This window comes from Magnolia sinica, chromosome 18 (assembly GCF_029962835.1).
Source record: "Magnolia sinica isolate HGM2019 chromosome 18, MsV1, whole genome shotgun sequence".
Lineage (NCBI taxonomy): Eukaryota > Viridiplantae > Streptophyta > Magnoliopsida > Magnoliales > Magnoliaceae > Magnolia > Magnolia sinica.
Window position 1 is genome coordinate 23,797,501 of NC_080590.1, and position 11,784 is coordinate 23,809,284.

Consider the following 11,784-nt stretch of genomic DNA (forward strand, 5'->3'; position numbering starts at 1 on the left):
CAGATTATCCATTTGGGCAGCTGCAAAGTCCCCATCATATGTCGGCACAGCAGCGGACCTCAAACATTGCAGCGGACCAATAAAAAAAAAGCAGCGAACCGCAAATACCGCAAAGGCCCATCATTTGTTGTGAATAGATGGCCGTCTCATTCGCGTATGGTCATCATGTGGGCTCCACCCAACAATTTAAGCGTGATTAATGCAAAAGCGTTCTCCGCGTTAAAAATAAAAATAAAAATTTCAACGTTGGGGACCGAAAGCATTGATAGGAAAATCTTGTAAATAAAGGAACTTGCTATTCCCATGCGCTTATGTAGCTCAGCTCCATACATGCTTCCACATGTGCTAAAAGAACACAGATTAGATCCAAACCGTACATTAGGTGGGCCATTGCAAGATGCCTTAGCCTGAGAAATTCTTCTCCTGTTAAGCGTAGGTTGGCAATGATCTAATTTTTTTTTTTCATACATTGTGATCCAAATAATGTATAGACCGGTCTGATTATTATGCATGGGAATCTCAACATTGGGGCCCTCGTAATGGACGTATTGGATAGCATACGTGTATGACACGTTGGCAGATGAAGAGGCATGTACGTAAATAATGGAAATGCTGCAATTCCACATTCGAAGTGAGTTGAAAGACCGCTGGCCGACCTCACGAGTGAATGACTCGTTTCGAGTCGACTCGTGCAAATCACGAGAGTGACTCAGACTCCGAAACCAGGTCAACTCACCTGGTCAACCTTTTCTTTAGCGTGTTTTATTGTTAAAACAAAGCTCAAAGGCGCGTGAGTTTGAAATTCAGGACCTTCTACGATGGCAAAGATCCATTGCGAACGTTCATATGTAGTTTGGCTGTTGCATGCATTTTAATGGGCCCCAATCCCATAGTTTTAACCTTCATGGGGTCCATCGTTACGTATACATGAAATCTACTCCATTAGTTAGGTGTGATGTCTCAAGTTCACTCTCGAGCCCAAAAATCACCCTCGTTAGACAAGACAGGAAGTTAGAAAGTTATGCCTAAATCCTTTAAGTTCACATGGTGTGGCTCATTTTATTTTTGGAATGGTGTGATTTTTGGTGTGTCCCTTCGTCTTAGTGGGATGCATTTTATAAATGGACTGGACGGCATACATATGGTCCCGACTAAAAAAGTTTTGAAGGTTTTATGGGTTGGGTGTCTCTTCCAATTGTTTCATGTGGTGTGGCTCATCTGAGTTTCACATGGATAATTTTTAAAACTTCATGATGCAACATTGACAAGCTACCTCATGGATGGGGTGGATCTAATGTACACATTATGATGGTGCCCATAGAGAAGGGATAACTTTTTCCTATTTTAATTAACTAAACTATTTTAAATATTTATTATTGCTTTAAATATTTATGGTGGGCGTTGATCTTTTTTTATTTTTTTATTTTTAATATATCATTTTAAGGTATGAGCCCAAAATGTGATAGATCCAGTGCTAAGATGGACCACACTACATATGACTCTTGTATTTAATTCTTTATGCATTTAAAGAAAGATCTAATGTTCGAGTGGACCACACTAAATAGTAAGCTAGGGTTGCATTAAATGCATAGAGCATTAAATATAAGAGTTATATGTGGTGTGGTCCACTTAAATGTTGGATTTGCCTCATTTTTGGGCTCATTACTTAAAATGATATGAGAAAAGAAATGGATGTTGTGGATAAACATATACATAAACTGATAAAAAAAAACTTGTACATTAAGGATTGTTTAGTTGATGATAAATGGTTGTAATTGGTGACAAATGGTGCACATGGGTAAAAAGATTTGTTTGATTGATGATAAATAATTATAATTAGAATTAATGTGAAATGGAATGTAGCGAAATAATGTAATTTGGATTCCTCTCAAAAGGTTGAGAATCGAATGCAAATGCCGAAAACCATGGGTTTATTTTTATGGCCCACTGGAGGTTTAAATCTTTTTATTTTTATTTTTAAATTTTTTAAGAACAAGTACATATTTCGATGAACTTATTATAATTATTATGTCAAATGTCACATGTATTTATTTGGAGTATTAAAGCGGTTTACTCAATGCATTTCATTTATAGGTATTCGAACACGAATTTTAAATTCTAGTATATTCTAATTACAGGCATCCAAACACAACAGAGGATATTTCAATTCACATTGAATCTATTTGCTCTGCGATTTGGATTCTAGAGTATTCTAATTACAAGCATCCAAACGATCCCTTACGAACATCCCAAGTGATCTTTAAGATGTCACCTTCTTTTCACATACACAAGTGTCCAGTTAGCATAAAATAAAAACCTTATATGTCAAGATCATATATAATAACATAATATTTTTTGTTAAAAATAATAATCATATGAGGAGTTTGGATCTACGCATGGAGGGAATTGTCCCTTTGCGCTAGTTGGAATCAATGTGTCAATATAATATAAATGTTGCATATGCCACCTTCTACATTAAGCTCCCTGCATGTGCTATATATAAGCAATCTTGATTCTTGCATGCTAACTACCATTTCATGTATGTCATTGTTGCCCAGGTGGCATGCATGAATGAGATCTAAGCCGCTCATCCATTAGCCCAACAACTCATTAGCTAGATTACAAATTCCTTGCTATTTGGACGCTTGTAACCTTTCAAAACTACACGATGAAAAACAAACATTAGAGTCCATATTTACCAAGAAAGATTCGTTCACGGTTAGGATTGTCCAACCAAGTCTTAGGTCAGATATTCCAACTTGAGTCACATTCCACACTTGCCTAAGTGGCACACGTGTTGGATTAAGATCCAAGCCATATATTTTGTGGGCCCTTTCTCCAGTATTTTACCAACGAAAATTTTGTTGGTAAATTCGTTGCTAAAAGACCGAGGGGGAAATCTTATACCAACTAAAAGATTTTTGGCGACGAATTCTTTTCGTAGCTAAAAGTATTGAGAAACCTTTTTATCTACGAATGTTTTCGTAGCTAAAAATACACTCAAATATTTTAAAAATATTTACAAATTCATTATTACAAAACTTTTACCTACGAATATTTTCATAATAAAAATATTTACAGAACGTTTACCTACGAATATTGTCGTAGCTAAAAAGTATTACAAGACTTTTCCCCACGAATTTATTCGTAGCTTATAAAACTTTTACAAGACTTTTACCTACGAATATTTTCGTAGCTAAACAAGTTACAAGACTTTTCCTTCCAAATATTTTTGTAGGGAAAAATATTTACAAAACATATACTTGCGAATATTCGTAGCTAAAACTATTTTACTTCCAAATATTTGTGTAGGGAAAAATATTTACAAAACATATACCTGCGAATATTCGTAGCTAAAACTATTTACAAAACTTTCATGTAAAAATAGTTACAAAACATATACCTACGAATATTTTTGTCGGTAAAACTATATACAAAACGTTTACCTACGAATTGTTTCGTAGGTAAAAATATTTACAAAACATTTACTAACGAATATTTTCGTAGGTAAAAATATTTACAAAACATATTCCTACGTATATTTCCGTAACTAAAAATATTTACAGAACTTTTACTTACGAATATTTTCGTAGGTAAAAACATGGATGAGACTTGTACCTACGAAAATATTCATAGGTAAAAAATGTGGTTGAGACTTTTACCTACGAAAAGTTTCATAGGTAAGAGTGTCTTCTTTTTTCAATATTCCAGCACAAAATTCCTGATATACATCTAATATACACCTGTTACAATATACTTCATCATATTCTTCCTGGTATACACCTGTTATGTAATATATTTCATCATATTCACATTCACATCCATTTAAATCCAAAGTATGTAAATCCATCCAAACATAAATTACATTTATCCAAACATAAACTACATCACCATAAATACATATAAGTTTAACATCATAAATAAAATACAAAAAATCACAAAGATGAAGGCAGAAGTGGTTGGGCATCGATGGGTAAGCGTGCAGCGAGAGTCTGAAACATCTCCGTCATTCGTCGCTCATGCTCCACCCGCATCTCCTCCATCCTCCTCTCCTGCTCCTCCCTCTGCCTCGCCTGCTCCTCCATCCTCCTCCTCTCCTACTCCTTCCTCTGCCTCGTCAGCTCCTCCATCCTCCTCTCCTGCTCCTCCATCTGCTCACTCTTCCTCTCCAGCTGCTCTCTGATGTCATGGACGACGACCCGTAGCTGCCGAACCTCTCTCTCTGCGACATCAGCTCGGCGGGTGGTGCTCTTGCCAACGACGATGGATCGGCTGGAGGCAGCTTTAGCGGGTGCCATGAGCTTGACACAATGGCCAAGCCCACGACATATCCAGAACGGGTGCCAAGCACCTCACTCAGGATCTCTGGCTGAGTACCATTGGGAGTGGGCTGACTGCGTAAGGTGTCCATCACTGCCTGTAATGAAAACATATGAATTTTCTCTAAATAATGACATTATTATAATTTAATGCAATTAAATTTTACAATGTAAGAATTTTTACCTAAATCTCGCCGGCTCTAGGATGTACCCAAGATCCTGTCGCCTGCCGACAGTGAGTCCCTCTATAGAGGTCTACTGGTCCGGGCTCCTGGCCAGTGACGGAATCTCATTGCGCAATCAAAATGACAATAGAGTTAATATAAATGCATGGAAAGAATATATCAACTTAATAATTACTAGTAGTTTCTTATCATGTCGTGACAAATTTGTACAAATGACTTTGAACCAGCTACGTGGTTCACTTCTAACTTTCTCCTATTATCAGAATTTATTTTGCTCCTCTTCTGAACACATTATTCATAATACATTGTTATTAATTGCGAATTTAATTGTTACCTTAAGATATCGTAAATATGTAAATATTACCTGAAAAGAATCAGACGAAAATCTATCGCAGAGTATCTGCCAGTCATTACGGGTCACGTGCGGTGGTGCAGACAGTGCGCCCTCCTCATGGCTCATGCACCGCTTGTACCGCTTATGTAACAAGGAGCGGTACTCCTTGAACCGCTTCTTGATCATCTTTTATAGTATAGATTATTTGAGATTTGAATTTATTTCATTTTTAGAGTCATGTCCTAACACAATATGATAATATTAATAGACAAGGTGGATTTGTCACTAACATTATTCCAAGACCCATATAACTTCTCCTTATATGAAGTCGGGTAGGGCACATGCAGCTTAAATTCATCAAAGGAGATAAAGATCACCTCTCATATGTTCTCTCTCTTTTCATTTATTTTTTTTCCATAAGATTGTTTGAATGAATGTATTTTATGTTTGGATGGATTTACGTAGTTTGGGTTTAGATGGATATGAATGTGAATATGATGAAATATATTATATAACAGGTGTATATCAGGAAGAATATATTGTAACAGGTGTATATTAGGAATTTTGTGCAAGGAGGTTGAAAAAAAAAGAGACTTTTATTTTTGTAGGTAAACGCATTGTGAAATATTTTTACCTATGAAAAGTGTTGTAGGTAAAACTGTTAATGGCACTCGATAATATGTGGTGAAAAAGTCAGAATACCCTTTACCTATGAAAACTTTCGTAGGTAAAGATGGCCAAAACACTCTTTTCCTACAAAACGTTTCGTAGGTAAAAATGGATTTGTAAAAGTAGACTTATCATTTTTTAAAATTCAAAACACCATTTACCTACGAATATTTTTGTAGGTAAAGACGGCCTTTAGGTAAAAGTAAACTTTTTGATTTTATGTCTTTTGAAAAATTCAAAACACCATTTATCTATGAAAATTTTCGTAGGTAAAGACGGCGTTTACCTATGAAATGTAATTTTGTAAGTAAAAGTTAACTCTTCATTTTTTTTTTTGTATTTTTTAAAAATTCAAAACTGGGTTTTACCTACGAAATCTAATTTCGTAGGTAAAAGTAAAAATCTCTAAACACGCTTTGCCTACGCAAACTTTCGTAGGTAACAAATTACCCTTTAACTACGAAAATTTTCGTAGGTAAAGACATTTCGTAGGTTAAAATAGCGATCCCGCCATTGTAATTTGTAGGTAGAGAAGACTTCTTTACCTACAAAAATTATTTTCGACAGTAAAAATTTTGCCGATAAAAACCATATTTCCTGGAGTGATGCCCTCGCCAAAAAAATTAGGCATGTCCAGTAAATATTGGCCACACCACAGTGCGAGAGTGGGACTCACCTTCTGCACTGAAAATCCGCTATAATCTGCATGGATGCCTCAGACGGCATGTGCAGCCAAATCTCTCCACATGTCGCCAGGTGAGTTCAATCCCATTGGTGGATACTAGCAGATTTTTAATATTTTTAGCCTCAAGATAGAAAACAAACCGGTTCAATTTGGAGTTATATGATACTCTGGCAACATCATGCTTGATACTCAGGCACTTGGAAATTAATTGGATACGTGACATAGGTTAACTAAATTAAACTAATTCGTTCAACCCACCATCTCTAAGTCAGTCACAAAGATAGATAGGTGGAACAACCTTACCTCTGATTAATGGACATTTGTCTGGCACCGGTTGATATTTTGCATTCTTAGCCGTCCAATAAATGTCCACCAACCTGATGGTCGGATAATCAAACAAGCGTAATATTTGCAGTTTAATTTGAGTTACCTTTATGTCAGGTGGTCAGTTCCTAATTAATTTCAGTGCTCACTCAAGCCTTCGATCATTGGTTACTACCCAACTTATGCAGGGATACTGTGATATGTGTTTTATCCAGTCCATTCATTCATTTTAAAAGATTATTTTAGGGCATAAACTGAAAAAGGATGCAGATCAAAGGCTTGAGTGGACCATGTCATAGGAAGCCGTGGTGACAATGATCCCCTCCGTTGAAACCTTCCTAAGGCCCAACTATGATGTTTATTTGCCTATCTAATATGTTCATAAGGTCGCATAAACTTGGATGGATGGAAAATATTAGGAAGTTTTCAACTATAGGCATTCATTTCCATTGTTTCCTATGGTTATTTTTCAAAATCAATGGATGGCTTATATAAAACACATATATCATAGTGGCTCAACATAGCACCTTAGAGGATGGCCGGTCTCTAACTAGGTCTACCCAGGTAGTCCCCGAGGGTCGGGATGTTGATTTTATGCTAAAGCCTTTCTCATGAAGTTCCCGTGCAAGCATGTTGGGAGGAGCCCACTGCAATGTATGTTAAAAATCTATTCCGTCCATCTGTTTTAAGAGATTAATTTAGGAAGTGAAACCAAAAGTTAAGTGGATACAAAACTCAAGTGTGTCACACGAGAGGAAAAATTGGGGAAAGAAATTCCTACTATTGAAACCTTTTTGGGCTCCACCTTGATGTTTATATGCTATCCAAACCGTTTATAAGGTCATTCCCAATGGATGAAGTGAAAATACTAGAACGATATCCTTATAAAAAACTTTTATAGCCATAAGAATGCTTCAATGGTGCTCATTGAATTCCCACTGTTTCCTCTTGTGTGGCCCACTTGAGTGTTGGATACACTTCAGTTTTGGTAGCAAGTCCTAAAATGAGCTAGAAAAAACGGATGGACGGGGTGGATTTCTCACAATCATATCTGTGTGCCCCATATAGCATCTTGTGCAGGAACTTACTGCAAAAGGCCTTTGCAGGAAATCCGCGTCCGCTTGTACCCAAGCATGTCTCTGTGGGGTCCACTGTGATATATGGGCTTTATCTATTCCATACATCTATGTTTGGATCATTTTAGATTATGAATCCAAAAACGAGGCAGACCCGATTCTCAAGTGGACCACACAGTGGGGATTGAACTCCCACAATTAAAAACTTATTGTGAGTGTGGCAGAAGTTTTAGATCAATCTAATATTTGTGTTTTACCTTCGTTCGGGTCCATGTAATCTTACTAACAGGTTGTTGGATGGCAAATAAACATCATGTTGGCCCTTAGGAAGGTTTTAACAAGGAATTTCATTATCACCTCTGCTATCTATGGTGTAGTCCACTTGGGCATTTGACCGGTCTAATCTTTAGACTCATACTCTAAAATAATCTGAAAAATGAATGAACGAAGGGGATAAAACCCATACATCACAGTGGCCCCACGGAGCTCTTCCTAGACGCATTAAGCATTTAATGTGTCAGGCGGAGGCAATCTCCTCCGCCAATAGTATTCAAGTAATGACGTTTTTCTGCAACATGAAAGGGATATATGATAACCGTCACCCTTGCAACATGCGGTAGCAAATGGCTCACTGAATTTAGAAATAAAGTGTCATGTCGTTTTAGATGAAATTGCTGGGAAGCTTCTATAATGCAATCGTATGTAACACCATCCTTTATCTGTGAAACCTACCATGTTATATATTAAAAATGGGTGCTGATTGAGTGGTGAGAGCCACCTCAGCGGTGAAGAGACGTAGCCGGATTTGATGGGGGAACTATGCTGTCAAAGACAGGCTCTTTTTTAAAGATATTTAGGCCGACTATATACTCATTTCATCTCTGAAATCATAAGCCCCCAATTAAATCTCACCACATTTAAGGCCTACTTAGTGGATTGGGTGGTGAGGAGAAGCTTTTCGTCATCTATTGAAACTGCTCTCCTCACCACCCAATCGTCATCTATAGAAAATCTTTTCGTAAGATAAAAATACACCACAAAATTGCTGTTGATATTATCTACTATGCACACTAAATCAGTGGTTCTCGGATGGGGAAGAAAGTTTTCCTCTTAGGGAGCGACGTCCATCATACACGTCCATAGATTTTGTCATAACTAACTCAAACAATACCGGAACCAGGTTAGTCCTATTAAGCTTTATAAAGCGATCAATTTCACATTGTCTTGACATCATTTGATTACATCAATTTTTATTTCTTAAATCAATGGATGGTGTCCCCAATATTTATTTCTTAAATTGCCCAATTTATTTTGAATAAAATGCAGTTGGTAAAAAATATTTATTTCAAATGGTAAAAAAATAATGAGAATTTTTTTTTTGAGTTTATGTTGGGGAATTGAGGAAGTAAACTCCGAATTAGAATCAAACATGCGAATGATTAACTCAGTAAAACATGCACAGGAACACATAAATTTTACGTGGAAAACCTCTCATGGGGAAAAAATCATGACACAAAGTGATAATAATCCACTATGAAAAATAAATTAAATGAGATGGAATGAAACTTACTAATGCAAGAACCCCTCTACAAACCCTATATATATATATATATATATATATATATATATATATATATATATATATATATATATATATAGGAAACAATTCATGCAATTACGCAAAATTACACGCGTTATTGATCTAAGCATCTATCGATCGAGTAACCCTCGATCAATCTAGCCACCATATTCGATCAATCAAACATGGCCAAAACTGTCTAGAGAATAAAATGAGAAAAAATAAATTTCTCGATTGATTGAGCCAGGGGTTCAATCGATCAAACTCCCATGTTCCTGTACATATTAAAGGCATCGGTTTCAACAATCTCTACCATGGCTTTAATCTCTATCCTCCACTACTCTAAACTTCATTCTCCACCTCTGATTATCTACATCATAGATCTACCATCATTGTCACTTTTTGTGCACATTTTGTCTTCATCAAACCTTCGACAGACCTAGAGAAGTCAAACAAAATTTGAACTTCTTTATGGGAACCATATTTGCAAGCATATCTACCGGATTCACGCTTGTGTAGATCTTCTCGAGAGTAATATCACATTGCTCAAGCACTTATCGGATAAAATGATAACAAACATCAATACGTTTAGTTTTAAAATGGTAAACTAAATTATTTAACAAGTTGATCGCATTGTCGCTATCAAAATTAACCAGCAAGGCCTTTTGTTAAAGACCCATCTCATTCATCATTCCACACAACCAAACACATTCATTGAAAGTCTCCGTCACTGCTATATAGGGGTGTACATCGAGTCGAACCGAGTCGAGCTAGCCTTAGCTTGACTCGGCTCGTCCACTAGCAGACCTCAGCTCGAACTCGGCTCGGCTTGGTCCTCAAGCCTGACTGGTCGGCTCGGCTCGGTTTGGTCTGCAGCTCGGGCCAGTTCGGGCTGAGTTTGAGCCAAGATCAAGCCGAGTTCGCCATTGAGGCATTTTCACAAACACCTGGACTGCAACTTCAAAATCCTACTGTATGTAAGACAAAAGCAATGGTTTTACAGGTATTTTATCAAACACCTTCTAAGCAACATAAAAACAAAGAAAAAAAGGGTATTTGTTTCATGTACATACCTTCCTTGTCACTAGCCACACTTCGTTGAGTCATTTCATCAAACACTTGGTGAGCAACATCAATAACAAAGTAACCGAGTCACCGAACTGGTTCGATTCTAGTTGGATTCGAACTGGATTCGATCTTAGTTGAGTCGAGCTGGGGCCATCTCGAACTCATTTTCGAGCTCAAAAAATCAACTAGACTCAGCTCGGACTCAGCTTTGAACCGAGTCGAATCGAGCTTTTTCGAGTCGAGTCGAGCGAGCTAGCCAATCTAGCTCAATTCGTGTACACCCCTACTGCTATATACTTAGATTCGATTGTGGAAAGAGTAACCGTAAACTAAAGCTTTGACATCCAACTGATTGCTCCACATACTACTATAAATAAGTAACTAGAAGTCAACCTTCTATTATTCACGTTCCCTACATAATTAGCGGCCACATAACTTAACAAAACTTTCTCTTATTTCTCAAATGTCAAAACTTAGTCCGCTGTACCTCGTAAATAATGAAGTATCAGTTTCACTGCCTCCCAATGTTGCTTGCCAATGTTTGACATGTATCTGCTCACAATATCGACTATATGTGAAATATCTGGTCTCGTAAAGATCATGTTATACATCAAATTGCTAACTACCCTCGAGTAGGTCACACGAGATATAAATTTCTTTTTTTCATCTGAAATGGGACATTGCTTTCAACAAAGCCAAAAGTGAGCAGCATGGGGTGTGCTAATTAGTTTATCTTACACCTTGATCCATAGCTCAAGTGGTAGACTGAGTGAAAGATACCTCGTTTCAACACTGAGGTCTTGGTATCGATCAGTGGGGGTGGCTAACAGTGAAGTGTCAACGGACAGTGGGGTGTACTAATAAGCTAACAAAAAAAAAGACTAATTTAGTCTTGTCTATCCCAAACTTCACTAATACCTTCTCAATGTATTTTACCTAAGACAACTGTAACCTGCTCATCTCCCTATCTTTGTGTATATCAATGTTGAGAATCCTCTTTGCAGGTTCTAAATCTTGCATTTTGAATGTCCTTAATAATTGAGTCTTCAATATATTGATCTTAAACATGCTATGGTTGACAATAAGCATGTTATCAACATATAATACTAGTAAGATAAATTCCCTAATACTCAATGTCTTAAAATAGAGACAATGATCATATTTACTTCTGATAAACTGCAAACTTACTATGAAAGTATCAAATTTCTTGTACCACTGTATATTTGACTGTTTTAGGTCATACAATGACCTTCTTAACATGTAAACCTTATCCTCTGATCCATGTACCTCGAACTCCTTTGTTTGCTTCATAAAAATCTCCCCTTCCAATTCCTCATGTAGGAAAACATTCTTCACATCCATTTGTACTGGTTCCATATTGTAGTGGGCAACCAACACCAACACCAATACAAATATGATAGATACTTGCTTGATAATAAGCACGGAGATCTCACTGAAGTGATCAATGCCTTCTTTACAAGCATACCCTTTCGCAACTATTCTTGTACTTTTAAAAATTACAAAACCTGAGGATTCTTGATTTTA

At 36.8% G+C, this 11,784-nt stretch overlaps 1 long non-coding RNA gene across 1 annotated transcript; it reads right to left on the bottom strand.

Moving 5' to 3' along the window:
• Window positions 1-4,368: 4,368 nt before the first annotated feature.
• LOC131232777 (uncharacterized) lies at window positions 4,369-5,021 on the bottom strand. The gene is made up of 3 exons (XR_009164932.1): window positions 4,869-5,021; window positions 4,504-4,786; window positions 4,369-4,417 (listed from the first exon to the last, which is right to left on the bottom strand). It is a non-coding gene; the product is annotated as an uncharacterized LOC131232777 (long non-coding RNA).
• Between the last annotated feature and the right edge of the window lie 6,763 nt (window positions 5,022-11,784).